Genomic DNA, 26,399 nt, shown 5'->3' with positions numbered 1-26,399 from the left:
CTCTGTCTGTACTGTCTTCCATGACTAGTCCAGTTCTTTATTCATCTTACTATTGCACCATGGATCCCATGTGACTTTACCTTTTGTATCAGCCTGCCATGCGGAACCTTGTCAAAGGCTTTGCTAGAGTCCATGTCGATAACATCCACCTCCCTGCCCTCATCAATCATCTTTGTCATTTCCTCAAAAAGCTCAATCACATTTGTGAGGCATGACCTGCCCGTGAACAAAGCCGCTCTCTATTGCTCAGAACCCCATATTTTACAAATGTGGGTAAACCTTGTCCATAAGACCTGTCCAAGAGTTTCCCTACTACTGGCATAAGGCTCACGGTCTGTAACTTTCCAGATTATCCTTGTTGCTTTTCTTAAACAAAGGAACAACATCGGCAATTTTTCAATCCTCTGGGACCTCTCCTGTGACTAAAGAGGATACAAAGATTTTGTACAGGATCCCAGCAATTTCCTCAATCATTATTTTGGGACAGATCACATCAGGTCCTGGGGACTTGTCTACCTTAAAGCTTTTCAAAACACCCAACATCTTTTTTATATCAATATGCCCTAGAATATCACCACATCCCTCCTAAGATCCACCATCCACTATGTCCTTCTCCTTTGTGAATACTGATGCAGAGTATTCATTAAGGACGTCAGCCATTTCCTCCAGCTCCACACATAATACCTCGGGACTTGTGTTTTAAATGGTTGTGGTAAAAATTGGTTTGTTTCATTAAAACAAAACCAAGGACTGTGGATGCTGGGAGTCTGAAACAAAAGCAGAAATTGCTGGAGAACCTCAGGTCAGGAAGCATCTGTGGAGGGAAAGCAGAGTTAATGTTGACTCTACTTTCAAATTGACTCAAAAGATTAATTGTTTCCCTCTCCACAGCAGTTCCCAGACCTGCTAAGTTTTTCCAGCAATTTCTGTTCGTGATCAAGTTCTGTGAAGATAACAGAACTGATTTTTTTTAAAAAAAGAGGAGCCACTGAAAGGTCACTGTGAACATCAGAATTTCTTTCAAAAGACATTTCTTGGACATGATATGATTTCACCGAATTGATTTGACTCACTTTAAAATCACTTGACTAAGTTGATGGCTGGGAAAGGGATGAGTTTAGTGGGAGTCTGCTGAGTTTTCAGTTGAAGGGCTACTGAGGAAAAGGCTTCCCAGCTCATCCTTCTGCATTTCAGAAACATCCTTGTTCTGAGTCTAGTGTGAAACGTAATTGCCTACTTAAAGTGTACCTGGAAAACTTCTCATTACTGCACTTCCTGAGCAAGCCACATCGGCTAAGAGCCCAGAGAAAACTGTGTGTCCCCGGTGACCTATGTGTGCCAGAATGCAAGATCAACATTCACTTGACTATTACACACCTTACTGATTATTTCCTCAAGAATTAAGACCCATTGGTGAAAGGTTTCTCTGAGTGAATGCCTATAGAAAAAAATTAATTTGTTTCTGTGTATGTGTTTCTTTGTGTTGTGTGTCATTTAGAAGGGTACATTTTATACTTTAAAGTTATAACCTGTGGGTTAACCAGTTTTGCATCTTCACTGAATAAGTTTTGTCATAAATAAATAATTTTATTATTAAGAAAGTTGATGAATATTTTTCCTCCAAGTCTAATGTTCAGAAAGCATTCATGTGGTCGTATTGGAAACTACATAAAACAATTAAATTACATTGTGACCCCTGGAGTAGTGCGATTACAGATGCAGTGCACTCTGCATCATGGTCATAACACTATCTTGAAAATATTCAGTGATTGAGCCCCCACATCCTTCTGGGGTAGAGAATTCGAAATACTCACACACCCACTGGGTATGGATATTTGACAATAGACAATAGGTGCAGGAGTAGGCCATTCAGCCCTTCGAGCCTGCACCACCATTCAATATGATAATGGCTGATCATTCTTAATCAGTATCCTGTTCCTGCCTTATCTCCATAACCCTTGATTCCACTATCCTTGACAGCTCTATCCAACTCTTTCTTAAATGAATCCAGAGAGTGAACCTACGCTGCACTCTCTCAATAGCCAGAATGTCTTTCCTCAAATTTGGAGACCAGAACTGCACACAATACTCCAGGTGTGGTCTCACCAGGGCCCTGTACAGCTGCAGAAGAACCTCTTTGCTTCTATACTCAATCCCTCTTGTTATGAAGGCCAGCATGCTATTAGCCTTCTTCACTACCTGCTGTACCTGCATGCTTACCTTCATTGACTGGTGTACAAGAACACCCAGATCTCTTTGTATTGCCCCTTTACCTAAATTGATTCCATTTAGGTAGTAGCCTTGCCCCTTATTCTGAGACCATGTGAATTGAATTGAATTTATTATCACGTGCACCGAGGCACAGTGAAAAGCTTTGTCTTGTGAGCAATACAGGCAGATCATAGAGTTAAGTAGCACAGATAGTAAATAATAGGTTAACAGCGGCAAAAGCAAAAACACAGGTACAGGCGAATGTTAAGAGTTTGTGATTCTAAGAGTTTAGTATTCTAACAACAGCAGGATAGAAACCATTTCAAAACCGGCTAGTGCTTCTGTACCTTCTCCCCGATGGTAGAAGTTGTAGAAAAACATTGCCAGGGTGGGATGGATCTTTGAGAATGCTGGTGGCCTTTCCTTGACAGCGGGCCTGGTAGATGGATTCTATGGATGGGAGGTTGGCCTTTGTGATTGTCCGGGCCGAGTTCACCACTCTCTGTAACCGTCTCCGATCTTGAATGGTACAGTTGCCATTCCAGGGGTAGTGATACATCCAGACAGAAGGCTCTCGATGGTGCACCTATAAATGTTGGCGAGGGTATTCACCATCATGCCAAATTTTCTCAGCTGCCAGAGGAAGAGGAGATGTTGTTGGGCCTTTGTAACCAGTGCATCCATATGAAGAGTCCAAGAAAGCTTGTTGTGGATGACCACTCCCAGGAGCTTGACACTCTCCACTCGTTCCATCTCTGTGCTGTTACTGTGTAGGGGGGCATGAGTAACATCCCGCTGAAAGTCAATAATGAGCTCCTTGGTTTTGCCGGCATTGAGAGCTAGGTTGTTCTCAGTGCCCCATTGTTCCAGGTCTTCCACCTCCCGTCTGTTTCATTGCCATCTGAGATTCGACCAACTATGGTGACATCATCAACCTGGTACTGGACCTTACTTCCACCACACAACCCATGCCCCCATTCTCCCCCCAACCCCTACTACCTCAAAGCCAGAGGAAACCATTTACCTGCATCTATCCTGTCACACCCAGCACAAATGTTCTATGGGAGCATAACAGAGGATCAATATTGCAAGTGTTGAGACACTTTGACAGAGGAAATGGGATAAAACTGCTCACTCAGGCAGGGTTACAGCAACAAGATTTAATGTAATCAGCTAAAGAGCCAGTGGGGGAGGGGGGGGGGGGGCGGTGATTAGATTTGGTTGTGAATTATTATGCTATGGAATGTAACATTTTAATGAGTGGGGTAAGTAGATCCACCAACAATTTACAGAATAGAGTTTTAATAATGAATTGGACTGGAGTAGATCATTACCATGTGGAAAGAGCAGAGACAACGGATTGAGTGAATAACTGTAATAAAGGACTAGCAGGTTATGACGGGCTAAATGATCTCTTTTTCTCTCACTATCTCTGTGTTATATCATACGCTCATTAAATAAATTTCATGTGCACAATGAACTCAGCTGAACTATTTCATGAAAATAATCAACCCTTTCTTCATCTCTCAAAGGCAGCAGATATTGAGGAATGGGCACGAGGTGGTAACTTTGATTATCCAGCCCTCTCTGTGGGGAATGTCACTTTGAAACCACGTTCCGTTTCTTATTCTTTCTTCCAAACATGTGGAAATGCTGAAGTCATCGTGGATAATTGGAAAGAGGCTTAAGTAAAGTGAGCCCACGCCTGAATAATTGGGCTAATTGCAGTATTTTGTGCCTGCACAGGAAAGCTTTTACTGTTTCTCTGCCCAGTTAAACATAATCTGGCAGAATTTCAACCGAGACCTAGTTTCCACACAAAACTCAATTTTCTGCCTGGCTTCGCCCATAGCAGGAAGGCTTTCCAGCAGGTGGATGAAAGCCCTCCATTGCTCGGTTCAAATGTTCTTGAGCTTTCCCAGATGTAAACAACACAGATTCACTTCCTCGAAGGCTGACGTGACTTGTATGTAATTCTTTGGATTTCCTTCCAAGGAAATGTTGAGTGCGTCTTGGAAATTCTATTCTCAATCTAATTCCCATTCTTTAAAATTCATTCACAGGATGAGGGCGTTGCTGGGTAGGCCAGCAATTATTGCCCATCCCGAATTACCCAGAGGGTAGTTAAAAGTCAACCACATCGATGTGGGTCTGGAGGCCAAACCAGGGGTAAGGATGGCAGTTTCCTTCCCTAAAGGACATTAATGAACCAGATGGGTTTTTCCAACAATCGATAATGATTTCATGGATATCGTTAGATGCTTAATTCGAGATTTTCTTTCCAAATTCCACAAACTGCCGTGGCGGGATTCAAACCTGGGTCGCCAGAACATTATCTGGGTCTCTGGATTAACAAGATCAGAAGTCACATGACACCAGTTTATAGTCCAACAGGTTTATTTGAAATCACAGGCTTTTCGAGCGCTGCTCCTTAGTCAGGTGAAAGCTCGTGATTTCATATAAACCTGTTGGACTATAACCTGGTTACTTCTGACTTTGTCCATCCCAGTCCAATACCAGCACCTCCACATCATGACAAGTGATAAGACAAGACAGCAAGTTTGATGTAGATGTTAGAAGAAGGATAGAAATATATTCAGAAATAACTTTACAAAGATAAAGGATGAGTTAACAACAAGAAAACTTAAGTTCATAACAAGGAAAAACCTCTTCAGATGGTACATTGGATCCACTTGTCTGTCTGCTCCAGAAATGGAAAATCAATAAAGTTTCATGGAACGAAATAGCTTTGCAACCGACATGCTGAGACATATGATAAATAGTTCATGTACTCACTGTTAAAAATCACACACCACCAGATTATAATCCAACCAGTTTATTTGGAAGCACTGGGTTTCAGAGCGCTGCTCCTTTATGGGTGGCACGGGGGCTCAGTGGTTAATACTGTTGCCTCACAGTGCCAGGGACCTGGGTCTGATTCCAGCCTCAGGCAACTGTCTGTGTGGAGTTTGCACATTCTTCCTGTGTCTGTGTGGGTTTCCTCTGGGTGCTCTGGTTTCCAGATTGGGTGAATTGTCCACACTGTTCAGGGATGTGTAGGTTAGGTGCATTAGTCAGGGGTACATATAGGGTAAGGGAATGGGTCTGTGTGGGTTACCCGTTAGAGGGTCAGTGTGGACTTGTTGGGCCAAAGGGCCTGTTTCCACACCGCAGGGATTCTAATTCTAATTCATCAGGTTGCTCTGGCTCCTCCACATCACATGTCCACACCATAAGACAAATGAATAAATGCTTGTAATTGTAACAGCTGACCAGAGCTTCAGAGATCTCTTCTAGACGTCAAAGTGGAGGGCAGCAGGAAGAGGGGTTATGTGACGGATGTCACAAAGTGGTTGCAGGTGAGCTATAGTGAGGCTGGTGCATGACAGTTGAGGGTGATGAACCATTACTGACCATCTCAGATAGGAGTAGTTAAAGCAGCATGGTGAAGACTGGGAATGGGGTTGGAGGGGCACAAATTTGACAACTCTTCCACACAGTTAGTACAAATATAATGAGCCAAATGGCCTCCATTTTTTGCTGCACCATTTAAAGATTCAATGTGAATACTCGTGGGACACAAGGTAGAGGAGGCAAAAAAAGAACAGAGAGAAAGGAAGGAAAAAAAGGTTAAAAGACAAAACAGTTTTTTAAAAATGACTTATTATCTGAAGGAATGAGACATTGCAGATGCAGTTCTTCCCTTTTCTGGGCCGGAGAGGTCGAATAGAACGGCAGGTACATAAATCCCATCATTGAGAAAGAACCTTATGTTGCAAAGTGTCAGCCTGATCTTTCTGCAGCAAGGTTAAAGAGTATAACGTGGCAGTGCAACAGTTTTCTGAAGTTCATGGGAAGACTGAGTTTAACTGCTATCATGATGAAGCTCATGGCAAGTTGTAGCAATTCATCCCACAACTTGTGGCAGTTTACAGATCCATTCATCACTATACAATATTGACTGGAAACCCTGTAGGTCGAGTAGTTTAGGTGGGTCAGTTATTGCGTGCAGGAGGATTCCCTGACACAGTATGTAGACAGGCCAACAAGAGACGTGGCCATATTGGATTTGGGACTGGGTAATGAACCTGGCCAGGTGTTAGATTTGGAGGTAGGTGAGCACTTTGATGATAGTGCCCACAATTCGGTTATGTTTACCTGAACGATGGAAAGAGATAGGTATGCACTGCAGGGCAAGTGTTATAGCTAGGGAAAGGCAATTATGATGCGAAGTCACAAGATTTAGGATGCTCAGCATGGGGAAGGAAACTGCAGGGGATAGGCACAATTGAAATGTGGAGCTTGTTCAAGTAACAACTACTGTGTGTCTTCGATAAGTATGTACTTGGCAAGCAGGGAGGAAGTGGTCGAGCGAGGGAACAGTGGTTTATATGTTGAAGCTCTTGTCAAGAGAAAGAAGGAGGCTTATGTAAAGATGAGGTGTGAAGGCTCAGTTAGGACGCTTGAGATTTACAAGTTAACCAGATAGGACCTAAAGAGAGAGCTAAGAAGAGCCAGAAGGGGACATGAGAAGTCTTTGGCAGGTAGGATCAAGGAAAACCCTAAAGCTTTCTATAGGTATGTCAGGATCAAAAGAATGACTAGAGTAAGATTAGGGCCAAAGAGTATGGTGCTGGAAAAGCACAGCCAGTCAGGCAGCCAGAGAATGATGTTAGGCAGTCAAGGATAGTAGTGGGAAGTTGTGCATGGAGTCCAAAGAGATAGGAGAGGCACTTAAATGAATATTTTTCATCAATATTCACACAGAAGATACAGACTAATCGTTTGGGTGGGATTGAGGATCATAAGATATTAGCAATTGTGGAAAGTGTGAAAATAGATAAGTTCCCTGGACCAGATGGGATTTATTCAAGGATTCTCTGGAAAGCAAGGGAAGAGATTGCAGAGTCTTTGACTTTGATCTTTATGTCATCATTGTCTACAGGAATTATGCCAGAAGACTGGGGGATAGCAAATGTTGTCCCCTTGTTCAGGAAGATGAGTAGACACAACCCTACAATTATAGACCAGTGAGCCTTTCTTATATTGAGGGCAAAGTTTTGGAAAGGATTAAGAGATAGGATTTATAATCATCTAGGAAGGAATAACTTGATTAGGGATAGTCAACACAGCTTTGTGAAGGGTAAATCATGCCTCACAAACTTTGTTGGGTTATTTCAGATGACCAAACTGGGGGAGGAGGGTAAAGCTGTTGATGTGGTGCATATGGATTTCAGAAAAGCATTTGATAAGGTTCCCCACGGTAGGCTATTGCAGAAAATATAGAGGCATGGGATTGAGGGTGATTTAGTGGTTTGGATCAGAAATTGGCTAGCTTTAAAAGACAGAGGGTGGTGTTTGATGGGAAATGTTCATCCTGGAGTTCAGCTACTAGTGGCATACCAGAAGGATCTGTTTTGGGGTCACTGCTGTTTGTCATTTTTATAAATGACCTGGATGAGGCCGTAGAAGGATGGATTAGTAAATTTGTGGATGATACTAAGGTAGGTGGAGTTGTGGATAGTACTGAAGGTTGTTGCAGGTTACAGAGGGAGATCGATAAGCTGCAGAGCTGGGCTGAGAGTTTAACGCAGAAAAGTATGAGGTGATTCACTTAGAAGGAACAACAGGAAGAGACTACTGGGCGAATGGTAAGACTCTTGGTAGTGTAGATGAGCAGAGAGATCTCGGTGTCCATGTACATAGATCCCTGAAAGTTGCCACCCAAGTTGATAGGGTTGTTAAGAAGGCATACACTGTGTTAGCTTTTATTGGTAGAGGGACTGAGTTTTGGAGCCATGAGGTCATATTGCAGCTGTACAAAACTCTGGTGCGGCCGCACTTGGAGTATTGCATACAGTTCTAGTCGCTGCATTATAGGAAGAATTTGGGAGCATTGGGTTCAGAGGAGATTTACCAGGATATTGCCTGGTATGAAGGGAGGATCTTATGAGGAAAGGCTGAGGGACTTGAGGCTGTTTTCATTAGAGAGAAGAAGGTTAAGGTCTGATTTAATAAAAGCAGACAAGGTGATCAGAGGATTAGATAGGGTGAACAGTGAGAACCTTATTCCTCAGATGGTGATGGCTAGCATGAGGGACATAGGTTTAAATTGAGGGGGGATAGGTATAGGACAGATTGCAGCGGTAGTTTCTTTACTCAGAGAGTAGTAGGGGGATGGAATGCCCTGCCCGTAATAGTAGTGGGCCCACCAACATTAAGGGCATTTAAATGGTCATTGGTTAAACATATGGATGATAATGGAATAGTGTAGGTTAGATGGGCATGAGATTGGTTTCACAGATCAGCACAACATTGAGGGCTGAAGGGCATGTACTGTGCTGTAATGTTCTATGTCCTATACGTTGCTGGATTGATTCCCCATGAATAACAGCGAACACCATTGATCTTTGTATTGTTCTGCCAAGAGACTACATAGAACAGAACAGTACAGCACTAAAACAAGCCCTACAGTCCATCTTGTCTGTGCTGACCATGATACCATTCTAAACTAATCCCATCTGCCTGCACAAGGTCCATGTCCCTTTGTTTGCTGCCTGATCATGTGTCTGTCTGAATGCCTCTGAAACGCTGCTGTCGTACCTGCTTGTAACACAGATGTGTGTTCCAGGCACCTACCACCCTCTGTGTAAAAATCTTGCCTCGCCCTTCACCTTTAAACTTCCCCTCTCGCCTTATACCGTGCCCTTTCATACTTGACATTTCCAACCTGGGAAAAAGATACCAACCATCCACCCTATCCATATCTCTCATAATTTTATAAACTTCTATACGTACCAGGTTTCCCCTCAGTCCCTGACACTCTATTGAAAACAATTTAAGTTTGCCCAAGCTCATCCACTCCAGTCCAGGCAACATCCTGGTAAACCTCTTTAGCACTCCATCCATAGCATCCATTCTTCCTATTGTGTGGTAACCAGAACTGCACATTTTATTCCAAATGTGGCCTAAGTCAAGTTTTATACAGCTGCAACATGACTTGCTTTTATACTCAATATCCTGACTGATGAAGGCAAGCCTGCTGTATTCCTCCATTGCCATCTTATCCACTTACATTGCCACTTTCAGGGAGCTATGGACATGCACACCAATATCTCTCTGTCTATCAATGCTCCTAAGCGTCCTGCCGTTTACTGTAAACCTCCCTCTTGCATTTGACCTCCCAAAATGCATCGCCTCACACTCGTCTGGATGAAAATCAATCTGCCATTTCTCTGCCCAACTTCTGACCTAATAATTCAGTGAATTTGCGATACTGTGAGTGATGGATGCACAGCTGTCACCTTTGGAGCACAGGAGATGAGTGATAAATATCAGAAACTACCCCAGCAACAAATAACCTCATAGACTTGGTGATAAATAGTCAGTCATTAAAAATGTAACTAATCACAATCTTTGATATACAGCTTGTGACACACATAGGAAGAGCCAGCTTTGGAGAAAACCATTTACAAAAATTGATTGCCCTAATATAATCATTTAAATTTAAGTTTAAGTAGTTCAAATGTTCATCTCAGTTTATGATCATTCTCTTCTGATATTTGGAACAGGACTTGAAATATCTTTTTGTTTTTGTCGTATCTTAGGTTTCATCAGAATCCACTTGTGTGTACCTGAGAAACCCTCTGACCCTGGCAACATCCCTGTAAATCGTTTCTGAATACTTTCAAGTTTAACAGCATCTTTCCAAAGCAAGGAGACACAAATCTGCTTGCCTTTAACTAAGCTTTTAATCATCTGCTTTGATATAGCCCTAAGTGGTTCGGAGTCAAAATGTGTTTGACCACACTCCTATGAAGGACCTTGAGAGATGTTCTACTATGTAAAAGGGGCTATCTAAGTCACTGTCACCACTGTAAAAAAATGGAAAGCATCAAGAACATTGAGCACGTTTTCCCGTGCCTGAAATTACAAGATTCATCAACACATGGGCACAATCCGAGCTGGTGTAGTTTGCCAGATGAAGCCTTCTTTTCTTGTTTCTTTTTAAGGTTCAGATTTCTAGCCCTTGGTCGTCGTCTCACGGATTGCAGGAGACCAATTTTTCAAATTAAAGGTAAGTGATGAGAAACATGTTGACCTCCACATCTACATTCCTGATGCAGGGTTTACACCATGCTTTGTTAGCTTTGTTACAATATTCTCCACAACAGCAAGGCAATAATTAGACGTGGCACTCAGTGTATGCACTCATGTGCGCATACAGTTCAGATTTGGTTCTTGTTTCTCTTCTGCACTATTTCCAGTTTAATAACGTCCTTCCTATAACAAGGTGACCCCAAAACTGAACACAATACTTCAAGTGTGGCCTCACCAACGTCCTGTACAACTGCAACATAACTTCCCAACTTCTATACTCAATGTCCTGACTGATGAAGGCCATTGTGCCAAATGCCTTCTTCACTGCCCTGTCTACCTGTGATTCCACTTTCAAAGATTTGCTTTTAGTATTAACATTGCTATAACCTTGTTATTAGCTCTGTTTTGACTTGGGAGTAGAAAACGCAGTGTTCAGAAGCATCAGGGATCAAATTCCGAAACAAGCTTTTTCAGTTCAATTCAGCCTATGCTAGAGTTCCGTTCAGAGTGAGTCAATGTTTGTATTTAGTTCGCTACTCCATAATTACTTGCTGACCATTAAAAAATTCCTCACAAAAGTAGCCGAAATCCAACTGCCCATCTTTTGAAAACATTACACGGGGGAGGTTGAGGACTCTGAGTCGATACTCAATGGAGTTTAGAAGGGTGGGTGTAGGATCTCATTGAAACTTACAGAACAATGAGAGGTCTGCACATGAAAAAGATAGTTCCACAAGTCGGAGAGACTAGAATTTGAGGGCACAGCCTCGGAGTGAAGGGACAACCATTTAGAAATGAAATGAAAGAGAATTTCATCAGCCCGTGGGTAGACCTCATTGCCACAGAGGGCTGTGGAGTCCAAGTCATTATTTAAGACAAATCAGAAGTAGTGGTGGATGCAGGTACAGTTACAACATTTAAAAGACATTTGGATAGGTACATGAATAGGAAAGGTTTAGAGCGATATGGGCCAAATGCTGGTAAATGGGACTAGGTTAGTTTGGGAAACTTGGTTGGCATGGTCGAGTTAGACTGAAGCATCTGTTTTCATGCTGTATGACTCTGAAAAGACAGAGAGGTTATTGATTAGTAAGGGGGATCAAGGGTTAGGGGGAGAAAGCAGGAGAGCGGATTTGAGAAACATATCAGCTACAATCAAAAGGCGGAGTGCACTCAACATGTTGAACAGCCTAATTCTGCTCCTAAATCTTATGGTCTTATTACCTAGTGGAAACACACCCATTCTATCTAAACTTGCCTCGTAAGACAATCCACTCATTCCTCATATTAGTCTCAGAAGACTCTATTGAACCGCTTATAGAAGAGAGAAAAATAGATAAGATTTAGGCCAGAAACTCAAAATCTTAGGACAAAGGCAACTGAAGAGGTGGTCTTCAAAGGATGAGAGATTTATATTGGAATGCATGAGGCTAGAGCTGGTGATCTTAGAGATCTTGGAAGTTTGTGAGACTGGATGGTGAGAGGTTGGGAAGTGTGCCTTGTTCTTTGCAGAAAGAAAGTATACATCCTCTCACTGCACACTATCAACTCAGCCGACAGGTGACAGTGACAACCATACATTGGTTCTTTTTGAGGGCAATCCTGTGACCAATCAGAAGCAACGAGCCTTGTTTAAAATGTAAAGAAAGCCTGGTTGTGAGCTGTCAATCAACTTTAATGGGCGCATTTTCTAAGGAAATATTTCTACTAGAATTGTCTTATTAATGAATCAACTCTTCTCTCATGCAGTTTCAATGTAGGCTTTCCCTTGAATTGGAATTCTTGTGAAATGGAGAAAGTAAGGACTGATGAAGTGTTTATGCCCAAAACATTGACACTCCTGCTCCTCAGATGCTGCCTGACATGCTATGCTTTTCTGCATCACACTTTTTGATTCTTGTGAAATGTCCTGATCAGTACAGAACTTCAACAAAATGTCTTTTATTCAACAATATTCAAGAATTGGAGATAATGTGGGAAATTGGCATTGAAGTGGTTAGCACTGCTGCCTCTCAGCACTAGAGACTCTTGTTCGATTCCTGCCTCAGGTGACTGTCTGTGTGGAGTTTATGCATTCTTTGGTTGATCTGGTTTCCTCCCACAGTCCAGAGGTGTGCTACTTCAATGCATTGGCCATAGGAAATGTAGGGTGAGGGGTTGTGTCTGGGCAGGAAGTTGTTTGTACAGTCAGTGTGGACTCGATGGGCCTCATGGCCTGCTTCCACAGTTGGGTTCTATGATTCTATGAACCTGCTCAGATCCATATAGAACATCTCCCCTCAAGCCTCTTTTCTTCCCATCATGAATATTATACATTTGTGAATATAATTACATTTACCACACTCCACGTCCTCTGCCCTTCCCCCACCAAGTCTCAGACTTTATGAAACCATTCTTAAGTTGACTCAAGTGAAGTTTGTTGTTCATTAGTTTATCACTCTGCTTGATTCTCCTCATAAACCTATTGGCTGTTGACATCTGAATGCTCTTCATTGTTGATAACAGTGGACAATATTTGAGGAGAAAGTGAGGACTGCAGATGCTGGAGATCAGAGCTGAAAATGTGTTGCTGGAAAAGTGCAGCAGGTCAGGCAGCATCCAGGGAACAGGAGAATCGACGTTTCGGGCATAAGCCTGAAGAAGGGCTCATGCCCGAAACGTCGATTCTCCTGTTCCCTGGATGCTGCCTGACCTGCTGCGCTTTTCCAGCAACACATTTTCAACAGTGGACAATATCATTGCCAACTCAGGACAGTGTAATAAAAAGAGAATGTTACATTTGTTTTGGAATTGCGATTGTTTTCGAAAGAGAGGCAGGTAGATTGTGGGAGGAATTTTAATGGTTAGCAAGTCAGGATGGAACAGTAACATAAATGCAAATGGTTTTATTTTTGTTCTACAGCACGGGGACAGGCCCTTTGGCCCAAACTGGTCTACGTCGACCAAAATGTCCATCCACGCTAACACCATTCCCTGCACTTGGCCCATATCCTTCTAATCCTTTCCTAACCATGTATTTGTCCAAATGCCTTTTAAATGTTGTTAATGTATCCCCCTCAACAATATCCGCTGGCAGCTCATTCCCTTTGCGTAAAAACATTGCCCCTCAGGTTCCCTTTTATTCTTTCCCCTCTAACCTTAAATGATGCCCTCTAGTCCTCGATTCACCAACCCTGGGGAAAAAGAGTGAGTGCATCCACCCTATCCATGCCTCTCATGATCTTATACAACACTCTAAGATCACCTGTCAGTCTCCTACGCTGTAAAGAAAAAAGATCCTAGTTTGTCTAACCTCTCCCCATAACTCAGAGTATTGAGTCCTGGCAACATCCTTGTAAATTTCTTCTGCACTATTTCCAACTTAATAACGTCCTTCCTATAACAAGGTGACCAAAACTGAACACAATACTTCAAGTGTGGCCTCACCAACGTCCTGTACAACTGCAACATAACTTCCCAACTTCTATACTCAATGTCCTGACTGATGAAGGCCATTGTACCAAATGCCTTCTTCACTGCCCTGTCTACCTGTGATTCCACTTTCAAAGATTTGTTTTTAGTATTAACATTGCTATAACCTTGTTATTAGCTTTGTTTTGACTTGGGAGTAGAAAACGCAGTAGCATCAGGGATCAAATTCCGAAACAAGCTTTTCAGTTCAATTCAGCCTATGCTAGAGTTCCGTTCAGAGCGAGTCTTTGTTTCTTTCCTAGTCAGAGTTTTCCAGTTGAATTCAGCAAAGCCAGCCGAATAATCTAGTTTGTGAAGCTTCCAGACCAGGTAAGCTTGGATGGAAGTTGACAAGTTATTGAATTGAGAAAGTTCAGGCTGTTATGAGAGAAAGTGTGTGCGTGTGTGTGTGAGAGAGAGGGAGAGAGACTGGTAGTGATTTAACCAAAGGGTCACCATGCCTGAGGCAAGGGGTGAGGTTGAGAAGGTAAGATCGTCATGGTAACCTTAGCCAGTGAACCCACACTATCAGTGTCATTCCACATCACAAACCAGCTACACAGCCAACTGATACCTTCTGGCGAGGGTGAGAATTCTCGATTGTGAAGTGTATACCTGTTTTTTAGGGGCCTCTCTAATTGGAGAGTTGCATACAGTGTACTTTTATTCTTTTGTACAATGATTCCTGCACCAAGTATTTCCACGGCTGTAGACAGTATTTGCTTAACTGCAGCTGACTATCTGATAATATGGTCACTTTTACCATGATGTCTAACTAGGAATTTGGGAGATGACCATTGACATACCTATCAGGGTGATGAAATGTTAAAACTGGATCTCTTTTTTCTCCTAAGACTTTAGAATTTTCTTCTCCTGTAGATTGTTCTACACAGTGAAACTCTTTGCGTGGGTATCTATCTGAATTCATGTTTATCTGAAACTATAGAATCCCTACAGTGTGAAAGCAGGCCATTCAGCCCATTGAGTCTGCATCGACCCTCCAAAGAGCATCCCATCCAGACCCACCCCCCACCCTCTCCCCATTGAGTCTGCATCGACCCTCCAAAGAGCATCCCATCCAGACCCACCCCCCACCCTCTCCTTGTAACCCTGCACTTCCCATGGCGTGCAGCGTACAGAGTGGGTCTCACATCTGGAGTGCAGCGTACAGAGTGGGTCTCACATCTGGAGTGCAGCGTACAGAGTGGGTCTCACATCTGGAGTGCAGCGTACAGAGTGGGTCTCACATCTGGAGTGCAGCGTACAGAGTGGGTCTCACATCTGGAGTGCAGCGTACAGAGTGGGTCTCACATCTGGAGTGCAGCGTACAGAGTGGGTCTCACATCTGGAGTGCAGCGTACAGAGTGGGTCTCACATCTGGAGTGCAGCGTACAGAGTGGGTCTCACATCTGGAGTGCAGCGTACAGAGTGGGTCTCACATCTGGAGTGCAGCGTACAGAGTGGGTCTCACATCTGGAGTGCAGCGTACAGAGTGGGTCTCACATCTGGAGTGCAGCGTACAGAGTGGGTCTCACATCTGGAGTGCAGCGTACAGAGTGGGTCTCACATCTGGAGTGCAGCGTACAGAGTGGGTCTCACATCTGGAGTGCAGCGTACAGAGTGGGTCTCACATCTGGAGTGCAGCGTACAGAGTGGGTCTCACATCTGGAGTGCAGCGTACAGAGTGGGTCTCACATCTGGAGTGCAGCGTACAGAGTGGGTCTCACATCTGGAGTGCAGCGTACAGAGTGGGTCTCACATCTGGAGTGCAGCGTACAGAGTGGGTCTCACATCTGGAGTGCAGCGTACAGAGTGGGTCTCACATCTGGAGTGCAGCGTACAGAGTGGGTCTCACATCTGGAGTGCAGCGTACAGAGTGGGTCTCACATCTGGAGTGCAGCGTACAGAGTGGGTCTCACATCTGGAGTGCAGCGTACAGAGTGGGTCTCACATCTGGAGTGCAGCGTACAGAGTGGGTCTCACATCTGGAGTGCAGCGTACAGAGTGGGTCTCACATCTGGAGTGCAGCGTACAGAGTGGGTCTCACATCTGGAGTGCAGCGTACAGAGTGGGTCTCACATCTGGAGTGCAGCGTACAGAGTGGGTCTCACATCTGGAGTGCAGCGTACAGAGTGGGTCTCACATCTGGAGTGCAGCGTACAGAGTGGGTCTCACATCTGGAGTGCAGCGTACAGAGTGGGTCTCACATCTGGAGTGCAGCGTACAGAGTGGGTCTCACATCTGGAGTGCAGCGTACAGAGTGGGTCTCACATCTGGAGTGCAGCGTACAGAGTGGGTCTCACATCTGGAGTGCAGCGTACAGAGTGGGTCTCACATCTGGAGTGCAGCGTACAGAGTGGGTCTCACATCTGGAGTGCAGCGTACAGAGTGGGTCTCACATCTGGAGTGCAGCGTACAGAGTGGGTCTCACATCTGGAGTGCAGCGTACAGAGTGGGTCTCACATCTGGAGTGCAGCGTACAGAGTGGGTCTCACATCTGGAGTGCAGCGTACAGAGTGGGTCTCACATCTGGAGTGCAGCGTACAGAGTGGGTCTCACATCTGGAGTGCAGCGTACAGAGTGGGTCTCACATCTGGAGTGCAGCGTACAGAGTGGGTCTCACATCTGGAGTGCAGCGTACAGAGTGGGTCTCACATCTGGAGTGCAGCGTACAGAGTGGGTCTCACATCTGGAGTGCAGCGTACAGAGTGGGTCTCACATCTGGAGTGCAGCGTACAGAGTGGGTCTCACATCTGGAGTGCAGCGTACAGAGTGGGTCTCACATCTGGAGTGCAGCGTACAGAGTGGGTCTCACATCTGGAGTGCAGCGTACAGAGTGGGTCTCACATCTGGAGTGCAGCGTACAGAGTGGGTCTCACATCTGGAGTGCAGCGTACAGAGTGGGTCTCACATCTGGAGTGCAGCGTACAGAGTGGGTCTCACATCTGGAGTGCAGCGTACAGAGTGGGTCTCACATCTGGAGTGCAGCGTACAGAGTGGGTCTCACATCTGGAGTGCAGCGTACAGAGTGGGTCTCACATCTGGAGTGCAGCGTACAGAGTGGGTCTCACATCTGGAGTGCAGCGTACAGAGTGGGTCTCACATCTGGAGTGCAGCGTACAGAGTGGGTCTCACATCTGGAGTGCAGCGTACAGAGTGGGTCTCACATCTGGAGTGCAGCGTACAGAGTGGGTCTCACATCTGGAGTGCAGCGTACAGAGTGGGTCTCACATCTGGAGTGCAGCGTACAGAGTGGGTCTCACATCTGGAGTGCAGCGTACAGAGTGGGTCTCACATCTGGAGTGCAGCGTACAGAGTGGGTCTCACATCTGGAGTGCAGCGTACAGAGTGGGTCTCACATCTGGAGTGCAGCGTACAGAGTGGGTCTCACATCTGGAGTGCAGCGTACAGAGTGGGTCTCACATCTGGAGTGCAGCGTACAGAGTGGGTCTCACATCTGGAGTGCAGCGTACAGAGTGGGTCTCACATCTGGAGTGCAGCGTACAGAGTGGGTCTCACATCTGGAGTGCAGCGTACAGAGTGGGTCTCACATCTGGAGTGCAGCGTACAGAGTGGGTCTCACATCTGGAGTGCAGCGTACAGAGTGGGTCTCACATCTGGAGTGCAGCGTACAGAGTGGGTCTCACATCTGGAGTGCAGCGTACAGAGTGGGTCTCACATCTGGAGTGCAGCGTACAGAGTGGGTCTCACATCTGGAGTGCAGCGTACAGAGTGGGTCTCACATCTGGAGTGCAATGTACAGAGTGGGTCTCACATCTGGAGTGCAGCGTACAGAGTGGGTCTCACATCTGGAGTGCAGCGTACAGAGTGGGTCTCACATCTGGAATGCAGCGTACAGAGTGGGTCTCACATCTGGAATGCAGCGTACAGAGTGGGTCTCACATTTGGAGTGCAGCATACGGAGTGGGTCTCACATCTGGAATGCATCGTACACAGTGTGTGTCACATCTGGAGTGCTGTGTACAGAGTGTGTCTCACATCTGGAGTGCTGTGTACAGAGTGTGTCTCACATCTGGACTGCTGTGTACAGAGTTTGTCTCACATCTGGAGTGCAGCGTACAGAGTGGGTCTCACATCTGTAGTGCAGCATACAGAGTGGGTCTCACATCTGGAGTGCAGCGTACAGAGTGGTGGGTCTCACATCTGGAGTGCAGCGTACAGAGTGGGTCTCACATCTGGAGTGCAGCGTACAGAGTCGGTCACACATCTGGAGTGCAGCGTACAGAGTGGGTCTCACATCTGGAGTGCAGCGTACAGAGTGGGTCTCACATCTGGAGTGCAGTATACAGTTTAGGTCTCGCATCTGGTGTGCTGTGCACAATAGGGATCTCACATGTGGAGGATTGTGTACAACAATGACCTTCTCATTTAAAGAAGGATGGAAATGTGTTGAAAGACATTCAAAGATTCGCCATACTAACACCGAAAGTGGGTGGGTTGACCTACGAGGAAAGCATGTAGAAGCTAGGCTCGTCTTAGCTGGAATTCAGAAGCATAAAAGTTCAGTGATTGAAACAGTTCAGATCCTGAGGGGACTCAAAAATCAAAGACAGAACTAGAAATGTGGATCAAAACATGAAATTGCTAGAGAAAGTCATCATGTCTGGCAGCAAATGTGCAGAAAATACACAGTCCAGGATCCTTCAGTTCAATGTGAATTCAATTGTTAAATTTAAACTTGAGTTGGGAAGTTGTTTTTATTATGTATCAAAGGCAGACCTATGGTGTTGGGCCATCATCACCTTATCGAATGACACAGCAGGCTCAAGGGGCTGAATGGCCTACCCCTGTTCTTATGTTCCTGTGACTTGAAATGTTGTCTCTGTCTTCTCTCCACAGATGATGCAAGACCTACTGAGTTTCTCCAGCGATTTGTTTTGATTAAGGCCAAGGCATCTTGACAAGATGTGTGTGCAGACAGTGCTTCCTTATGCGGACAACCTACAACTGGGGGTCACTGCTTCATGGTAAATGATTGTCCATTTAAAATAGAGGGAAGGAGAAATGTTTTGCTCACAGAGAATAGAAAATCTTTGGAATCCTCCTCCTGAGAAGGCAAAGGAAGAATGTCTCTGAGTATTTTGAAGACAGAAGGAGATAGATTCTGATAAACAAGGGGTAAAAGCTTGACGGAGTGTTGGTGGGAATGGTGATTGATCAGACCTTATCGAATGGCAGAACAAGCTCAAGGGCCAAGCGACCACCAACTCCTGCTTCTAATCCATAATTTGCTACATAATTGCACTGCCTAAAATATCTTGTACTTTGATGATCTAGCCCTTTTTTTTCTGGTGAATTAACGTGCATCTACCAATTAAGAGAAGCATTATGTTCTGACCAAGTATTTTAACACCAAGTCCATCGGTGACGTGGTTCAGCACAGGAGCTGGAGAAGCATTGTTAAGTTACACAGCAACACCCTCATTTCCACCTTTAACTGCACATGTACTGATACTAGAAGCCCTTATTAAATTTACTTTACAGTCATTGAATGAATTCAGGTCCCCAGTGACATTCTGTTGCAAAATTGAGGCCCATTGTTTCCAAGAGACTGTTACATTATCATTTAGAGATGCAACTGAACAAAGCTCTTTCAGAGTCTTCAAACAGGATTACAACTTTAACTGACATTATCTCCATCAGCTCAGCAGCAGATTGTAACAAGGTTGAAAAAAACCTACTTCTATTTCTCGGCTTCTGTGCTTTAACTATTTTAATGCTCCAATCCCTGGTCAGTTTGGAGCAACATTAATTCTCTTCACTACACTCTGTGGAGTCTTTCATAGCGGTTTATCCCTTTTGGAACCATCTCCTTTTGGAAAAAGTACAACTTGTTTTGGTGTAGTACAAAACAGGAGACCATACTACAGGCTGCAATTTGCTAAATACTATATTCTTAATATGAGACATCTGCAGGGCCCATTATGTTTACATTTGATGTTGGCCGCTAACTCAAGTGCAACTGACTGAAACAACATCTCCCCTTTTGAAGCCTGCCTATGAACCCAGCACAAAAGGAATCGGTTTCATTTGTTGGGCAAACATTACATGTAACATAAACATAACTTTTCTTTTTTTTAAAACCTAAACTTAACCCAAACATTTCTGTAGGATTGTCCCGAAGGGATTCAAGAGAGGAGAAGTATGCTTGGAATGGTAGATACAATTTAAAACGGGCCTTCAAAATTCCAATGCAAATGAACCAAGATATCATGGCTCCTGATTGTCACTATATTCAACATTATTCCAGGGTGGATATGTGCACACTGTTGATCTTTTTCACAATATTCTCACCTGAAGTTAGGAACAGAGAAGCAGCAGTGGGTTATTTGCCCCCCTTGAGCACATTATTCACTTCAACACCACTTTCCAGTCCTCTTCCCATACCACTTGATACCTTTAATAGAGTCATAGAGATTTTACAGCAAGGAAATAGGTCTTTCAGCCCTTCATTTTAAAAAAAAAACTATTGATCTCCCTTTAGAATGAACTCAGTGACTGAACTCAATAGAGATTTCTGAAGATTCACCACCCAGTGAGTGAAGCACCTCTTTCGCCTCTCAGAGCTTAATGATCTACCCCTTAGTTTGAGACTATGGCCACTGGTTCTGGACATCCCATCCCACAGCACCACCATCCCTCCACTTCCACCCCAACCAGAGAGGATATCCTTGCTTCATCCAATCTGTAGAACACTGTTGCAGATGATACGAAGATTGGTGGAGTTGTGGATAGTGAGGAGGGCTCTTGTCGGTATGTTCTAACACTGTTATCAACTGACATCTGAATGTGAGAACTCTCATTCAAGTAGCAGAATTAAAAGCAACACCTCACATAGGCCCGGATCTTATTGTCAGGAAACAAGTGACTCTCCACTCACCACAAAGCTCTGCAATGTAACTTTCCCCTGAGCAATGTCAATTCTTACAAACAGCAAATCAGAAATTAAAATGCTCAACATCACAAAATACTGTGGATGCTGGAACTGCAAAGTAACATTCTACAAGCTAGAAAAACTCAGCAGGTCTGGCAGTATCTGTGGAGAGAGAAAAACACAGATAATGTTTCGAGCCGGATAGGACTGTTCTACTGTACTTGACTTGAAATGCTAACTCTGTGTCTCCCGCTACAGATTGCCAAAATTTATTGACTGTCTTTGATTTTTTTCACGTAACTTTACACACAGTGAAATAAATGATTGGGATGCACATATGAGATTGAGACAGAACCTGAAAGTACAAAACCAGGTACCATACTTCAGGCTGCAATTTGCTTAATCCTATATTCTTAATATGAGACAGTTTTAAAGTAAAGCAGTCAAAATTTGCAAGTTTTTAATTCAAAGGACAGAAACGCTAACATTGCACAAATGTAAGACTTGTTTATCAAGGACAGAGAAGTTGTTCAAAAGTAATCCTGATCTTAATGTACCATTAAAAACAACCCAGTCACACCTCATCAAAGTGTGACTTTTTCAAATGGTTTCACAATGAGATTAACAACATGAAAGGGCAAGTGTTTATCAGTTTGGTGATTTCCAATTGTATGCACTCTGTCTTTTGTCCTATGGGGATGCATGAAATCACTGACAGCAACTATCATATTTCATACTGAACTGTGTATGCGCAGGCTGCTAAAGTTGTTCTCAGTTGCAGAGAAGCAATGCTAGTAAATATTGACTGACAAAAGACAGCCTGCATATCTTGAAGCATTCTCAAAATGAAATGTGAAAGTTTTGCCTGTTGGAGACAATCCTGGAAGCAATAACAGAAAATTGTTGACAGAACAGAAAGTACAAAGGACCCCCCCCCCCGCCTCCCCCCACCCCCAACATATACAGAACAACCAAAGACAAAGGTTTGTGTGAGATTCTATTTGACATTTCTAACACTTAGGGATTATAACGGGCTGACTTCAACGTCCAACATATCAGCAAGCAATGTGAAATGAACCTTGGTAGATGTTGTGCAAATATTGTTATTTAGACACAGATTATTTGAGAAGGAAATCAAAACCAAATGTTGCAAATGCATATTTTAAAGAGGTGCTTTCAAGAGAGTTGACAGTTTCAAAGACTAGCAGGGCTCAACCATGACTGGATTTCTGCCATAAATCAGTCAGAGTCATGTTAGACTGCCATCCATGATGTGGAAATTGGAAGAAAGACAAAACACCTTTGCCACCAAATACACTCATTAAATCGGCATAATTGAATCTGTTTCGGTTTTTTTACCTGACCACAACAAAGCAGAATCAGCTCAAGCAATATTTCCCTTTTCCTTTGAAGGGAGTAAGATGAGTTTTTGTTTGTTTGTGTATGTGTACACAATGCATACAGAATCTAGATTTATATCTCCTGTTGTGAACATCTGTGTTGTTTCATCTGTCTTTGTAATGTCCAGCACTGTCCTGCATCTGTTAACTTTTATGACTTGGCTCGCTTTCCTGTCCATTCTTTCTGGAGGCTTCCTGCAACCCATACTCCCAATCCTGTTTGCCTATGTCGCAACAGTATCTCTGCAAACCTTTCTCAGCTGCGTGATCTACTCTGCAGGTGTAAACTCAGTGACTCTTGTAACTGTTGGTCTTCACATCACAGAGTTTTATATCAAAGAACCATTATCCAAAACATTATTTTTAAGAAAAAGGCTGCTTACAGTGACACAATTAGTTCCAATCAGAATGGAGATTAGGTGTTGGCTTTATATCTGCGACACAGGCATGAATTTCAGTGAGTGCTAACATTCCTACCACAGAGTCAGGAGGCCCAGGTTCAAGAGCCATTTGCTCCAGGGATGAGTATGAATATCTCCAAACAGGCTGTTTTGAAAGTATCGTATTGTTACAGGCATGATGGGATGAATGGCCTCTTTTATGCACAGTACTGATTCTGGGTAACTCTCTTGTTAATCACATCTAAACTCTTCACTACTTGAAGAGATTGGGATTGGTTTCTTGCCTAAGCTCCACTGACTACATTTTTCTGGAGAAATTGCTGTTGTTTTGGTCATGAGTTGTGTTTGCTGTGGAGTCACAGAGCTGCACAGCACAGGAACAGATCCTTCGATCCAACTCGCCCATGCCGTCCATGGAAATAAATCTAATCCCATTTGCCAGCATTTGGCCCATATCCCTCCGAACTTTTCCTATTCATATACCCATCCAGATGCCTTTTAAATGTTGTAATTATACCAGCCTCCACCACTTCCTCTGGCAGCTCATTCCATACATGCATCAGCCTCTGTGTGAAAAAGTTGCTCCTTTAGGTTCCTTTTAAATCTTGCCCCTCTCATCTCAAACCAATGCTCTCTAGCTTTAGACTCCCTGACCCTGAGGAAAAGACCTTGACTATTCACCCTATTGATGCCCCTAATGATTGTATAAACTTCTATAAGATCACCCCTCAGCCTTCGCTGCTCCAGGGAAAATAGCCCCAGAATATTCAGTTTCTCCTTATAGCTGACAACATCTTTATAAATCTTTCTGAACCCTTTAAAGTTTCACAACACCTTTCCTATAGCAGGGAGACTAGAATTGTATGCAGTATTCCAGAAGTGGCCTAACCAATGTTCTGTACAGCCTCAACATGACTTCCCAACCCCTGTACTCAATACAGTGACCAATAAACACAAGTGTACCAAGCACCTTCCTCACTACCCTGTCTACCTGCTACTCTACCTTCAGATAACCATGAATCTGTAGTTCAGAGACATTCCATTTAAACAGACTCTGTAGACTGCTGGCGTGCTGCACTTTACATTGAGCGACGTGACTCTATTTACTGTAAAATGGATTATTTGACGTAGGTTCTGCCACATGCCCCAACCTTCCTCCAGTATACTGGCCGACAAGGTTAATCTCATTGGTGAACCCAAAGCTTTTAGATGGATTACAGATGGAAAAAAAGCAGGAAAGGATGTCCATGCCTCTAAATACACATCTTATCTGGTGGAGTCATTTGTCTATAACCACTTAGAGTGCTAACTAAAGAGCACAATACCTAGAAATCAATGTTCAATCAGGGCACAGATGCAAAATTGAGGAGTATTCTGGGTACAATATTTTAGGAAGAGTAATAAAGCCTTGGAAACATTGCAGAAGAGTTTTATGGGAATGCCACAAGAGATAAGGGATTTGATTATGGTGCTACCCGGAGCATCAATGAAGAAGGGCATATTTAACAAAGATTTTCAACATTATGAAAGGATTTGATAGAGTGAATAAGAAAAATCCATTTCTGGTCCCAAGAGCATCAATAACCAGATTTAACTGGCAAAAAAAAACAGAGATGAGATGAAGAGAATTTACTTTAAACATCAAGTTGCGATGAGTTGGAATGCTTTGTCCAAAAGGATGGAGAAAGCAGATTCGAGGTTAAATTTCAATAATAAATTGGATGGCTACGTGAAGATTAAAAATATACAAGGCAGCGAGGAAGTGTCTGAGGCTTTATCATGATTAAGTGCATAGGCGCTTGGAGTTTTAAAAGGGTACAGTTTAAGTTGCACAAATTAGAAATACATTCTTTTTAATGCTCCATTAAAGTTGACTGTTATAATAAATTGAAATGTTTTACTGTTACTGAAGCAACCAGGAATGAATTGCTTCCACCCTGAGTAACAGTCAGCCAGACAAATTGGTCATTCTGGTCATTCAAATTGGGATTTTATCCATTTTGTGATGGCTTCTAGGGGCACTCTTCAGAGTCAAGTTGCTTGTGATCACCTCCTCAAGTGTTCAACAAGCACATGAATTCATAACTCCACCTGAATGCTTGCATGGTCAAGCAAAGACGACTCATTTTGTACAAAATCTAATTTAAGTTGTAACTGGCATTAAAATGAAAGCTACAATCTAAGTTCTGTCATTGCCAGCTTAAGCTGAGTATTTTCAAGGATTCCAGTCAATGAGCTGCTTCATTAAGAACCAGCTAAAACTGTGTCCTCATTAAGTGACTCAGGCCCTTTGTGTTCAGAGAAGAAGGAAGGAATAGATAGAAACATAGGATCATACAGTACAGAAGAGGTCCTTCAGCCAATCAACTCTGTACTGTCAGAAATACACCACTACCTACATTGCTACAAATTAACTGCACCAGCTCCATAACCTCGAATGCCATGGCACTTCGGACGCACATCCAAAACACCTGTGATGGTTCCTGCCTCAACCACCTACCCAGGAAGTACATTCCAGATCCCTAACATCCTCTGAGTGAGAAATGGTTTCTCCTCCAATCCCCTCTAAACCTCCTGCCTTTCACTTCAAAATTATAACTAAGCGGAACTGCTGCTTTCTATTCACCGTGTCCATGGCCCTCTTATTAGTGTACGTCTTCATCAGATCCTCCCTCAACCTTGTCCAAAGAAAACAACCTGAGTTTATCCAGCCTCTCTTTGTAGCTAAACTGCTCCAACTCAGATAACATTCCAGTGAATCTTCTCTGCACCCCCTCCAGTGCAATCAGATCCTCCTATAGTGTGATGACCAGAACAGTACACTCTTCCAACTGCAACCTAACCAAATTTCTGTACAGCGCCAACATGAACTCCTTGCTCTTACAATCTATGCCACAAGTGATAAAAGTTTCACATATACCACCTGACCTATCCTATTGATCAGTTCTGCCATCTTCAGGGATTTGTGGACAAGCACCTTAAGATCTTGTTGCTCTCAGCTTCCTAAGGTCCTAGTACTCATTGAGTATTCCCTTATTTAGTTCCTTCTTCCAAAGTGCATCACCTCACATTGATCAGAGTTAAACTCTATCTGCCATTGATCTATCCATCGAACCAATCCTCTCATTTCTTCCTGTTTCCTTCCTCATTGTCAATCACCTGACCATTCTGTGTCATCTGCAAATTTACTTAGCATTCCTTATCTGCATCATTTTTGAATGTCACATACAATATGGGACTCAGCACTGATCCCTGCAGTATGCTGCTCATACCATGCTCTGGTCACACAACCCTCCCTTCTGATAGTATAATAGGTTTGGATACAACTTGCCAAATTATCCTGGATCCCATGAGTTTTTATCTTCTTTATCAGTTTCCCATGTGGGACCACGTCAAAGGCATTGTTGAAATTCATATAAATGACATCAACTATATTTTTCATCGAAGATCTTTCGACAGCACCTTTCAAACCCACAACCACTTCCGTCCAGAAGGAGAAGGGTAGGAGATACATGGGAACACCATCACCAAGTTCCATTCCAAAGCACTCACTATCCTAACCCAGAACTACATCACCGCTCCCCCACTGTCACTGGGCCAAGATTCTAGATCTCCCTCCCCAACAGCACTTCAGATTTACCGACAGCACGTGGACCACAGTGGGTCAAGATGTCAGCTCACTAACTGAAGGGCAACCAAGCGTGGGCAATAAGTCAGCAACTCCAAGTCCCACAAAAAATTAAAATCTGAATTATCTGACCACCTCTTCAACAAATTGAATCAAATTTGTTAGGCATAACCACCTTCTGACAAAGTCATGTTGATTTCCCCTGATCTCTACAACTGGTGAATAATTCTCTCCTTCAGAATTTTCTCCAGCAGCTTCCCTGCTACTGATAGGAACCCCACTGGTTTAAACTCCCTGGTGTATCTCAACCAACC

The sequence above is a fragment of the Chiloscyllium plagiosum genome, chromosome 4 (assembly GCF_004010195.1).
Source record: "Chiloscyllium plagiosum isolate BGI_BamShark_2017 chromosome 4, ASM401019v2, whole genome shotgun sequence".
Taxonomy (NCBI): Eukaryota; Metazoa; Chordata; class Chondrichthyes; order Orectolobiformes; family Hemiscylliidae; genus Chiloscyllium; species Chiloscyllium plagiosum.
This window is presented reverse-complemented; position numbering follows the sequence as displayed.